The following is a 12,890-nucleotide window of genomic DNA, read 5'->3' on the forward strand; positions in this document are numbered from 1 at the left end:
CTCACTGGACCACCTTGATTTTCATGCACACCTGCTTCTGGGTGGCCAGGCTGGCAGCTCTCCTGCCCTAGATGGCCACTTTCCTGTGTCTAGTGCGGAGGTCGTGGATGAGGTCCACGATGTCTGCACTAGACCAGGCAGGCACCCGCCTCTTGCGGTCCCCGGCAGGCTCCTGGGAGCCGCCAGCCTGGTCCCGGGAAGAGGCGGAGGGCTGGGTGGCAGCGGGTGGCTGGCTTGAGCCGTCCCAGGTGCAGGGTCTGCTGGCTGGGTGCTGGCAGGCTTGCACCTGGCACGGGCACCGTAGCCAGCCCGTGCCCCTTTAAGGGCTCCGGGGCCGGAAGGGGGTCAGAAGAGTTTCCCTGGTGGTGCCCAGAGTGGCCACCAGGGCAAGCTGGGGAGGGCTAGCCTCCCACTAGTTCGAATTAAGTGGCTACACAGCCCTTAATTCGAACTAGTTAGTTCGAACTAGGCTTAGTCCTCGTGCAGTGAGGTTTACCTAGTTCGAATTAAGTTTGAACTAGCGGTTTGCCTGTGTAGCGCCTATCAAAGTTAATTCGAACTAACGGCTGTTAGTTTGAATTAACTTTGTAGTGTAGACATACCCAGAGAGAATTGCGAGCATCCGTGGGGAAAGTCCACTTCCTCAGATAGGCTGGAGTGGAAATGACGGAATCCACAATGTAGAACAGATTTTATTTGGGACTAAATAAATAAAAACCAAAATATTAATAATCCTCTCCCACAGGGCCAGGTATTCCCATACCCCCGTTCTCACCCAATCCCCCTCTGTTTCCTCAGAGCCAGGCCCCCCAACCTAATGCCTCCCCTTCTCCACCAGAGCCAGCCCCCCCAACCTAATGCCTCCCCTCCTCCCCCAGAGCCAGGCACTCCCAGCCTGCCCAACCTAATGCCTCTCCCCTGCCCCAGAGCCAGGCTCTCCCATTTCCAACCTAATACCTGGGTCCCGGAGTCACACCCAGCCGACCGTGAGCAAGTGCACGCAGCAGCCTGGCTGGCCGTGAGCAAGCGCTTGGCCACGTGCTGCAAGTGGCCAACGGGTCTCGTTTCATTCTTTTATAAAAATGTTCTGGAAGGTTGCAAAAAATTTCAGCCAGGCCCCAAGCGGCCCCCCCAAATGCCAGTTTGACATGCCTGCTGTACAGGATGAAGTTAACCCCCCCCCCCTCCAAACTGGTCTGGTTGCACTTTATAGACGAACAAAATATGCAGATGGGATCATGAGCTTCTGTGGCACAGCCCACTGCTTCAGATATCTGGAGTTTTGAGTTTGGGATGTGCAGACCCAAAATAAATAGGGGAGAAGGGGGAAGGGAAAAAAAAGAAGGGAGTGGGGGTCGGGAAACAAGAAGCAGAGGTTATGGAAAAAATCCAAGGGAAAAACAGGAAGGCAGACTAGGCAATCAGTAAGTACCTGAAGATGGGGTAGTTAAAACGAAGCAGAGAAGGTTCAAGGTCAATAGATAGGGGGGTACTAACATATGAATCTACACTTAGAGCTATTTGCACCTTAATTGCGTTAGGCTGGTAATTGCCAGCAGCACAGTCATGCTGGCCCATTCCAAACCAGTCACATTGAAAAAAGGCCCATTGCAAACCAGTCACATTGAAAAAAGGCCCATTCCAAACCAGTCACATTGAAAAAAGGCCCATTGCAAACCAGTCACACAAAAATAAGGCCCATTCCAAAATTGTCACAACAATATAAGGCCCATTGTCCAAACCACTCACACCGAAATAAGGCCTATTCCAAACTAGCCACACCAAAATAAGACCCATTCCAAAATAGTCACAATGAAATAAGGCTCATTCCCAACCAGTCACAGTGAAATAAGGCCTATTCCAAACCAGCGAAATTGAAATCAGGCCCATTCTGAACCAGTCACAGTGAAATAAAGCAACTTGGAGCTGATGGGGAAAAAAAAGCTGAAAATGGCTGTGAACTTCACACTGGGGAACAGCTGCAAACCCCAGGGATTCTGAAGCCCTCCCCACAAAACACAACTCCTCCGCCCTGTTTGTGTTGGTTTCCATTGCTGTGCACGGGCTTGTGTCTATCCAGCCAGTAGTGAGCCCCCAAGCCCATCAGACATGCACGACGGGTGTGATAAATCTCTGCAGACAGCAGCCTTCAGTTGTAGTGGGGGCAGCCCAGCACAGTCCCCAATCCCTACCTTTCCGAGTCCAAGCTCCAGTCGCAGTGACATCCACCCAGCTGTTTTCAGCGCTATAACACAAGCCCTGCAAACCTAAGTCTGTGAGCCTGGCCTTGAAGGGTTCACTGTCAGGGGCTGTGTAGACAAGTAGCACAGTCGAGCTTGTTTATGCCGGAGAAGGGTAAGAGTTGACTCAGTGAGGCTCTGAAGGTACCTACATGTAGGGTTGCCAGATGGCTGAAACAAAAATACTGAATAACACCCTCCCCCGCAAAAAAAAAAAAAAAAGGGAAAAAATTCTGTTGAAGGGGAAAAAAAGGGATGGGGAGACCAAAGTTTTTGAGCAACAACAACAACAACAAAAAAGACTCCAAGGACTTAAGTAAAAAAAAAAAAGTTATTAAAACAGCACGTCCCCTTTAAGAGTGAGTGCAGGGATAGGAACAGGGGAGGCGTTGAGCACTAAGACCCAGGGGAAGCATTGCTTCCCCAGCCTACGTCTTTTGTCCGGAAGCCATTCTGTGCAGGCAGCTGTGGGGAATACCGGACACCTGGCAACACTCCCTACATGGGACGACGATTTCTTTTACGTGACTATTTTATTAAAACGCTTAATAAACCAATTCTGAGGCATAGAGATGGTTGAGTGACGTACGGCTCAGAGATGCTCCAAACACCCCAGGGACAGGACTGGGTGACCACTCGAGGTCCTTTCCAGTGCAGCTTGTGGCCTTTGAATCTCTCCTGGGCAGCCGCCCAAGTGCTCGGCTGAAATTGGACTTAGGAGGCTTGTGCATGGATCCGCACCTGCTGCCCACCCTGTCCAAGCATCACAACTCTAACCCCATCCCAGTGCAAAGGGGTGGGCCTGATGGGGGGGGAGCTGCACCGGGCTGAGATTAGAGTCTGGGGTCTCCCTCTGGGCATTGCAGCGGAGGGCAGGGGCTGGCAGTGCTGCAGGGCGCTGGCCCAGCTGGCCCGCTGTCAGGGGGCAGGAGGGAGCGGGGCAAAGCTGAGTGGCCGGCGTTGCGACAGCAGCCACGCTCACAGCACCGCAGGGGCCCGTGCACCGTGTTGCAAGGCTCGGAGCCGGGCCCGGCCGGTGGGACAGGCGCAGCTGCTGCCAACTGAGGGCCGAGCGGCTGTCGCCTTCAGCCCGGTGTCGAAATTTGTGTCCTTGCCTCTGGACGGCCATTGGCTCACACGGGGCCACGTCTGCACTAAACAGCCGCCCTCTGCCCCCACTAGCGCCGCCCTGGAGCCGTCCTCTGGCTGCCGTCCGACTGGCACGAGCTCAGCGCCTGGCAACCAGCCGGCGGGTTCTTGCCACACGGGGTCCCTGACCTCACCGCAGCACCCAGGCCTGCTGACAGGGGATGCCAGGGGCCCGTGGCAACACAAGGGGCTCCCAGCTGCGCCTGGACCCCAGGCCTTTGCAGTCACTGCTGGAGCACCACACAGCGTGCCCTGGGCAGCCCTGAGGGCCGGGGCTGGGGGTAGCCTGGGTGAAAGGAGCCGAGAAGCTGCCAGGGCCACCCACTGTGGCGGGGCTGCAGGAGTGTAAGAAAGACCTGAAGCTTTTGGGGCTGGAGGTGCTGCCCGGTGGGGGCTGGGACAGCCCCAGGAACTGGGATATGGGGAGAGTGATCAGCCTGGGCTATTCGCAGTGCAAAACCACCGAGGACGGGTCCTACTTCATCCCGGACAAGGTCTTCTCCATCCCCTGCAATGGGTGGGGTCCCCCAACCCTTCCTCTGTGCCCTACTCCCCTTGCCCCTGCACCCCTCCAGTGTCCCCCAACCCCTCTGCACCCCTACTCCTCCTCTGGGCTCCTTTCACCCTTAACGCCTGCTCTCTACTGCAGGCCTTACTCCCCAGCCCATCCTGTGGTAATAAAACTAGTCCTGTTTCCTGTTTTAGTAAGATGTGATGTTGTATTCTTTACCAAAGTATTTAAAAATAAAAATAGATGTAACTGTTTATCGTTATTATGACCAATAATTTAAATAATTTCAGTTACAATTATTATAAAAATAAATGTTAACGTGATGTTTATTATTTTGTTTTTAGTTTTAAAATAAATATTATAATAGAATACAAATTATAATCATTTTATTTGTAATCCTTGTTCTTGTTCTCTCTCTCTCTCTGTATATATATATTTATTTATAAAAAAATATTCCTGTGGGATGCCAGAGTGACATTTTCACGTCACGCTGCGTCTACAGGAGCCAAGTCCCACTCACTCCCAACATGGCACTTCCCAGGCCCACATGAAGGGGTGGGGCTACCTCTGGCCCACCCCTCCCCTTCCCTGGGAGGCGGAGAGCTGCGAGCCCCACCCAGCGACTGGGCTGCCAAAGATCCAGGATCGAGGAGGGGCGGGGCAAGAGGTGGGGCGGCCTCGGGTGCCAGGCCCTACCCGGCCGGGAGGGAGGTTGGTGAGTGTAGCAAGCAGGGGGTGCAGCCCCGTAATTATTATATATAAATATGAAATATATAAAATTATAAATAAAAAGCACCATTAAACCAACAATACTAAGCACCAGAAAAATAAAAAGCATAACCAAAAGAGCAAATTAACAACCCCAAACAGTAAAAACCCCCAAGCATTTATCAATTAAAATAAAATATTGATAATAAAAAACAACTTTGCATAGCAAAACAAACCAAAACCAAAACCAAACCAAACCAAGTAAAACCAACAAACATCCATCAAATAAACACCATAATAATACAAATCTTGCTAATCCCAATAAAAAATCTACCATACAACTTTAAAAATGTCCTGCCCAAACTAAAGCATCGTCCCAGATTGAGAAACCCCCGCTCCTCTGCCCATAATCAATCCCCAGACCGTAAACTGGCCAATAGACCATCGGTTAGCGGAACAGCGTGTCTGTCTGTCTGTCTGGGTAAGCGTCTGCTAACTGCTTTGCCAATGTATTCCCAATGAACGCGGCGTGTTGCCTTTTGCCCTATACAAATCACTACGCCCTCAACCCCTGAATTCCCTTCCTGCACCCACATGGGGAAACTGATTTGCATGCAAGGAGCACCTGGGGTGGCTCATTCCCCAGCCCCTTGGGGGGCCCGGAGGAGTGTTTGGGGGGTACCTATGCCAGGTGCTCCGGGCATCACTGCTCCTCCCCACAAAGGCCCCCGACAGGGAGGAGCAGGGAATATTCTGAGTGTCGCCCCCAGGCGTCGCCTCTGTGAGTTTCGGGCAGGGGTCGCTCCCCGCTGTCCCTCACTGCTCCGGGCATGGCTGAAATGTGGCCCCTGGGCTGGGGAGGGCAGGACCACAGATCTTGGAGAGACACGTCAGTGTCACATCTCGCCTGTCGGCCCCAGGTGGGGATAAAGGGGGAACTAACCCCTCTCTGAGAAGTGTGAGGCAGGGGGAGGGGTTGGGCAGCCATCCCATGGCTGTGAGGCAGAGAGGAGACACCAGGTAGGGTTGAGAGGTTGTGCTGGGGCAGGGGCAGTGTGCAAAGCCTCCACCTCACCCCACCCTGCACACAGCGCAGAGAGCCACATGGAGCAGCCAGCTGCTTTGAGTGCTGGGGCTGCTGGCTGGGAGCTACCTCCATAAAGACCTCCCAGCCAGAGCCTGCATCTGGCATCCCACCTCCCACACCCCAGCTCCCTGCCTCAGGTCACCAGCCTCTCCTGTCCCAGGGCACCACCCAAACCCTCTGCACCCCCTGCCCCCGGTCACAATTCCCTCCCAGACTCTGTACCCTCTGCTACACTCCTCCCCCAGGTCAGAATCCTCTCCTGCACCCACACCCCCTCCCCGCTCCTGCACCCAACCCACTGCCCAGATCACAACTTCCTCTTCCACTCATACTCCCTCTCAGACCCCACGCCCTCCCTTGCACCCCAGACCTCGACGCCAGTGACCTTCTGCACCCAAACCCTGATAGACAGGGTTGCCAGGTGTCCGGTATTGACCCGGACAGTCCGGTAAAAAAAATCAGAAAATACAGGACACGTAAAATGTCCAGTATTTTCTGGGGTTTTTTCCCTGGCAGGAGGTGAAAATACCCGACACCTGGCAACACTACAAACACTCAGGTCCTGGCCCTGGCTTCTCCCCCCTCCCAGGCCCTGACACCCCCATTCTCCTGCCCCCTGCTCTGTAGGTGCCTACATGGGAAGACAATTTCTTTTACGTGAATATTTTATTAAAACAATTCATAAACCAATTCTGAGGCATAGAGACAGTTGAGTGACGTATGGCACAGAGATGCTCCGAACACCACAGTGATTCGACTTGGTGGCCTCTCGAGGTCCTTTCCAGTGCTAGTGTTCTAGGCGTGAAAGTAGAAAGAATTATACTGTAAAAGAAAGATGAAATATACTGTAATAACTGCATAAGTTGAAGGAATACTGTTTGTCTCTGAACAGGAACGAGATGATTATGTTTGTAGGTATGCAGATTAGAATGAAGCCAGGTGTGCCTGGGATAACAGGAAAAGGAATATTAGGTGTTAGGTAGAAAGTAATTGAGGTAGCCAGAGAGATATGGACAGGAGATTGCTGTGTGCTTCATGTGGAAATGAAGATACTTGACTAGACTCATACTGATCATGTGAAGTTTTGCCCCATTTAATCTTGTTAAGTTGGCTTGCTTTTGTCTGTATAAATCAAGGGGTTTGAGCCTTGCATGGGGCTCACATTTTCTGGGTGTATTAGCAGAGCGGCGTTGCTAATAAACAGAGTGGTCTGACAAATCTGTGAGTCGTGTGTCTGACTTTGACATAGGATTCTATGGTTAATCTTTCTACTAAGGGAGCCCCTCCAATGTAAGTGTGCGCTTACTAGTTTGCCGGACAGGGGCAGGCTATTGACTCAGGGCCGTCAAATGCTTCCAAGCTACAGCCTTGTAGAAATGGAGAACTGGGAGGGACGCCATTGGGTCCAGACCCCTGTGCTGAGGTGGGACTGACGATCGTATTTCTCAGCATTACTGCAAAATTCAAAAACCAGTGCAGCTTGTTCCGGGGGGGGGGGGGGGGGGGGGGGGGGGGGGGGGGAGGGGGGAAGGAGCGCTGTGGTTGGGGAAGACACAGAGTAAGCTAGATTGTGCACGAGATGTGGTCGAACCCAGCTCAGCCTCCAGACCATCCAAGCAGCGAGAGCTCCGATACTGCACACGGGCTTGAGCCGAAATGCACGTTGACGCCGATGAGGAAGCGCACCTGTTCCGAAAGTCGTGGGAAGCAGAAGGCCTGGTGAACTTTCACTCTTCCGTTGGATGCCAAGTTTCCTTCCCCTTTGGCGGGGCCACATTGCATGCACCGGCGAACTGAATCCGATTCTGTGATTGACGTACTGATGGGGCTTATTGCTTCTGTGGCTCATCGTGCGTGTGCGCCTTGCCCAGTCTTCAGTTCCAAGAGGAGGAGTTGCATCATTTTGATTGGCTCCCCTGTGAAATGAGGGGGGGGTTTGGTAGCTTCTCTGAGCTGGACGTCATTCGACATTCGGCACGTCAGAGAGTTTGCTTCTTTATGAATTAAAAAGAAAACATCACGGAAAAGAAATCTCCTTCCCATATAGGCACGTATAGAGCCTGATGGAGCACCTATAGAGTCTGATCGAGTCAGCTCTTCACCTTCTCCTGGTCCCTCTCATTTTTCCATCCCTGTGCAGAATACATTTTGTTCTGCGCACCAAGACACGTGTGGATGTGCACCACCAGTAGGAACACAGGCTGCTGGGCAGTGGGTGCTCTGCTAATCAGCTGGGTGGCCTTTGAATCTCTCCTGGGCAGCTGCCCAAGTGCTTGGCTGAAATTGGACTTAGGAGGCTTGTGCCTGGATCCCGGTAGCGCGCCTGCGGCCCACCCTGTCCCAGCATCACAACTCTAACCCCAGCCCAGTGCGAAGGGGTGGGCCTGATGGGGGGGGGGCTGCGCCGGGCTGAGATTAGAGTCTGGGGTCTCCCTCTGGGCATTGCAGCGGAGGGCAGAGGCTGGCAGTGCTGCAGGGCGCTGGCCCGCTGTCAGGGGACAGGAGGGAGCGGGGCAAAGCTGAGTGGCCGGCGTTGTCCCAGCAGCCACGCTCACAGCACCGCAGGGGCCCGTGCGCCGTGTTGCAAGGCTCGGAGCCGGGCCCGACCGGTGGGACAGGCGCAGCTGCTGCCAACTGAGGGCCAAGCGGCTGTCGCCTTCAGCCCGGTGTCGAAATTTGTGTCCTTGCCTCTGGACGGCCATTGGCTCACACGGGGCCACGTCTGCACTATGACTCCCCCCTAGTCAGGTCTTTGGGTGTCCCCGTGGGAAGAAGCAGAAATTCCACCCCTGTCGGTTTTGGCTGAGCGCCCATGGAAGGCGCCTAAACGCAACGCACCAGCACCTGCGGGCTTCTCTCCTGGACTACGGCGCCACAGCGCGCTGGAACAGCGCTCAGGAGCAGGGACGGGGCTTCTCCCCCTCCCCACGGCGACTCTCCTGGACTACGGCGCCACAGCGCGCTGGAACAGCGCTCAGGAGCAGGGACGGGGCTTCTCCCCCTCCCCACGGCGACTCTCCTCCTTGGATGCAATCAGCTGAGGGCTCCCAGCACGGATCGCGCCCTGCCTCCCAGCCACTCCACTCCCCCCGCCCTCGCCCAGCTTCTGCATGCAACCACAGGCTCCCAGCGCCGATCGTGGCCCTCCTCCCAGGCACTCCCCCAGCTCCCGCCTGGCTTCCGTCCAGTGCCCAGCCTGAAAAATAGAAAATACCAGACACTGCACATATGTCCAGTATTTTCTGAATTTTTTTACCAGACAGAGGGTGCAAAAACTGGACTGCCCGGTAGAAAACCAGACACCTGGCAACTCTAGCAGAGGGTTTTCTTGTGGCATTTGACCCGGCTGCAGCCAGGGGAGCCAACAGCCACGCCAGGTCCCTGGGCCAGGTGGAGGGGGCCCGTCTTTGCGTTCTTGGAAGGGGCGGGGCCTCAGGTAAAAGGGGAGGGGCCCAGGCAAAGGGGGTGGGGCTGACGGCAGCTGTTTCCCCTCCACCCCACGGGCAATGTCTGGAGCATGCTGCACGGCAACCTCACCTCCAGAGGCAGCCCTAAAAGCCGTCCGGACGTGCAGCCGTTTGTACGAACAGAGGGGCCTGGGTCCCAGCCCCATGGGACCAGCAGAGCCCTCAGGCCGGAGCTGAGACACTAACGCTGCAGCCTTCAGGCCTGGTTTTCAATGGCTGGGGGAGCCTGCTGCCGCCCACCCCTCTTCTCCGCCATCTCGCCTCTTGCAGGCACATTTCCTGTGGAGAGCGAGGGGGGAGCGTGGCCTAAGAGTCGGAGCACGAGACTGGGCCATTGGCTTCCTGGCCTGGGGCACCTCACGCCACCACTTTGTTTGTCTGCATCCCCTGTACAGAGCCGGCCGGGCGAGGCTGGCCTGCTCTGCAAGGTGCCTTAGGGCTGCTGCTTCAGGGACCCTGGCCTGTGCCGCCACCATGTGGCCACTGCCTGTCCTGCCCTGACCCCTCAGGCCACCTGCACCCTGGGTTCCTTGGGGAGCCCCAGGCCTGTGGTTTGGGGCCTGGCGTATCCTCTCCGCCTCACGGCCATGGGGTGGCTGCCCAACCCCTCCTCCAGCCTCACACTTCTCAGAGAGGGGTTAGTTCCCCCTTGATCCCGAACAGGCTGGGCCAGGCCGACAGGCGAGATGTGACACTGACGTGTCTCTCCAAGATCTGTGGGCCTGCCCGCCCCAGCCCAGGGGCCACATTTCGGCCATGTCCGGAGCAGTGAGGGACAGCGGGGAGCGACCTCCACCCAAAACTCACAGGGGCGACGCCTGGGGGCAACACCCAGAATTTTCCCTGCTCCTCCCCATGGGGAAGGCCATTGGGGGGAGGAGCAGCGAAGCCCAAAGCGCCTGGCAGTGCTGCCCCCCAAACACTCCTCTGGGTCCCCCAAGGGGCTGGGGAATGAGCCACCCCAGATGCTCCTTGCATGCGGGTCAGTTTCCCCGGGTGGGCGCAGGAGGGGTGGCGGGAGTAGGGGGTGCAGGAGGGGAATTCGGGGGTTTGGGGCTTCCACCCCAAGGAGCCCGCAGAGCCACCCCAGTCCTCCCCATCGGGGGCTCGTACCCCATTCCTCCCTCACCTCCTTCCACTTACCCCTCCCTAGCTCCCCTTGCTGATGTACAAAATAAAGGGCATGTGTGTTCAAAAATAGAAACTCTCTTTATTTAACAAAACTGGGGTTGGGGAGGGGATTAATCTCTGGGGAGACTGGGAAAAGGAGGTGGGAGAGGGGAAGAGAGAGGGTGGGAGAGGGGAGGGGGAAACCTAGGAGGAGGGAGCTGGAAGGGGTAAGCCAGGGGAAGGAGGAGGAGGGGAAGTGTAAAACTATGCACTACAGTACTTACAGTACCATATCTTCAGTACTGTGTACAGATGTGAGCTCCTCACCCCAGAAAAGATATTTTGGCCTTGGAAAGGGTTCTGAAAAGGGAAACTAAAATGATTAGGGGTTTGGAACGGGTCCCATATAAGGAGAGGCTAAAGCGACTGGGACTTTTCAGTTTGGAAAAGAGGAGACTGTAGGGGGATATGATAGAGGTCTATAAAAGCATGAGTGGGGTGGAGAGGGTGCATCAAGAAAAGTTCGTCATTAGTTCCCATAATAGAAGGACTAGAGGACACCAAATGAAATGAACGGGTAGCAGGCTTCAAACGAATAACAGAAAGTTCTTCTTCACAAAGCAAATAGTCAACCTGTGGAACTCCTTGCCACAGAGGTCATGGACGTTGGAGGCCTCCCCCCAAACCTAGATGAGGTCCGGGATCTCTGCACTAGACCAGGCAGGCACCCGCCTCTTGCAGCCCAGGGCAGGCTCCTGGGAGCCGCCAGCCTGGTCCCGGGAAGAGGGGGAGGGCTGGGTGGCAGCGGGTGGCTGGCTCGTGCCGTGCCAGGTGCAGGGTCTGCTGGCTGGGTGCTGGCAGGCTTGCACCCGGCACGGGCACCGTAGCCAGCCCGTGCCCCTTTAAGGGCTCCGGGGCCAGGAGGGTAGCAGACAGGTTTCCCTGGTGTTGGCCAGAGTGGCCACCAGGGCAAGCTGGGGAGGGCTAGCCTCCCACTAGTTCGAATTAAGTGGCCACACAGCCCTTAATTCGAACTAGTTAATTCGAACTAGGCGTTAGTCCTCGTGGAATGAGGTTTACCTAGTTCGAATTAAGCGCTCCGCTAGTTTGAATTAAGTTCAAACTAGCGGTTTGCCTGTGTAGCGCCTATCAAAGTTAATTCGAACTAATGGCTGTTAGTTCGAATTAACTTTGTAGTGTAGACATACCCTAGGGGGCTGCACCCCCTGTTTGCTACATTCACCAACCCCCCTTTTGGCCAGCGAGGGCCTGGCCTCACAGCCGCCCCACCTCTTGCCCTGTCCTCCCTCAGTCCTGGCTCTTTGCCATCCCACTTGCAGGGTGGGGCCAGGACGGGCTGGACTCAAGCCCTGCCAGGCTTGGATCTCCCTCCGCCACTGGGAAGGGGAGGGGCAGGCCGGGCTGTAGGCAGCCCCTGCCCTTCAAGTGGGCCTTGGGAAGGGCCATGCTGGGAGTGGGTGGGACGTGGCTCCTGTGGATGCAGAGTGACGTGATGATGTCACTCTGTCGGCCCAGAGGACAATTTTTTTATATATATAAAGAGAGAGATCAAAATCGATGTAAATGTTTATCGTTATTATTATAAAATAATTTAAATTGTTTCATTTAAAACTATTATAAAAATAGAATCATAGAACTGGAAGAGACCTCGGAAGGTCAATGTTAGGGTTATAATTTTGCTTTTCGTTTTAAAATCAATATTATAATCGAATACAAAATAGAATCATTTGCTTTTTCTTAAAATGTGATTTGTGATCCGTGTTCTTGTTTTCTCTCTCTCTTTATATATGTACAAAAATTGTCCTGTGGGACAACAGAGTGACATCATCGCTCTGTGAGTTTCGGGCGGGGGTTGCTCCCCGCTGACCTTCACTGCTCCGCGCACGGCTGAAATGTGGCCCCTGGGCTGGGGAGGGCAGGCCCACAGATCTTGGAGAGACACGGCAGTGTCACATCTCGCCTGTCGCCCCGGCCCAGCCTGTTCGGGATCAAGGGGGAACTAACCCCCCTCTGAGAAGTGTGAGGCAGGGGGAGGGGTTGGGCAGCCACCCCATTGCCGTGAGGAGACACCAGGCCCCAAACCGCAGGCCTGGGGCTCCCCAAGGAACCCAGGGTGCAGGTGGCCTGAGGGGTCAGGGCAGTACAGGCAGTGGCCACATGGTGGTGGCACAGGCCAGGGTCCCTGAAGCAGCAGCCCTAAGGCACCCCGGCCCGCTCTGTACGAGGACAATGGAGGTACAATCAGTGGGGTGAGGTGCCCCAGGCCAGGAAGCCAGTGGCAGAGGTGCAGGTCTCTCCAGACCTGTCTCATGCTCCGACTCCTAGGCCACGCTCCCCCCTCGCTCTCCACGGGGAAAGTACCTCTGAGAGGCGAGGTGGCGGAGAAGAGGGGTGGGCAGTAGCAGACTCCACCAGCCATTGAAAACCAGGCCTGAAGGCTGCAGCGTTAGCATCTCTGTTCCCAGACTGCTCTTAGGGCTGCCTGTGGAGACGAGGTTGCTTTGTGGCATGCTGCAGACTGTATGAGGGGGAGGACAGGTACCCTCAGCCCCACCCCCTCTACCTGGACCCCGCCCCTTCTGCCTGAGGCTCTGCCC

Source organism: Pelodiscus sinensis, chromosome 5 (assembly GCF_052426305.1).
Source record: "Pelodiscus sinensis isolate ZL-2025 chromosome 5, ASM5242630v1, whole genome shotgun sequence".
Classification (NCBI taxonomy): Eukaryota; Metazoa; Chordata; order Testudines; family Trionychidae; genus Pelodiscus; species Pelodiscus sinensis.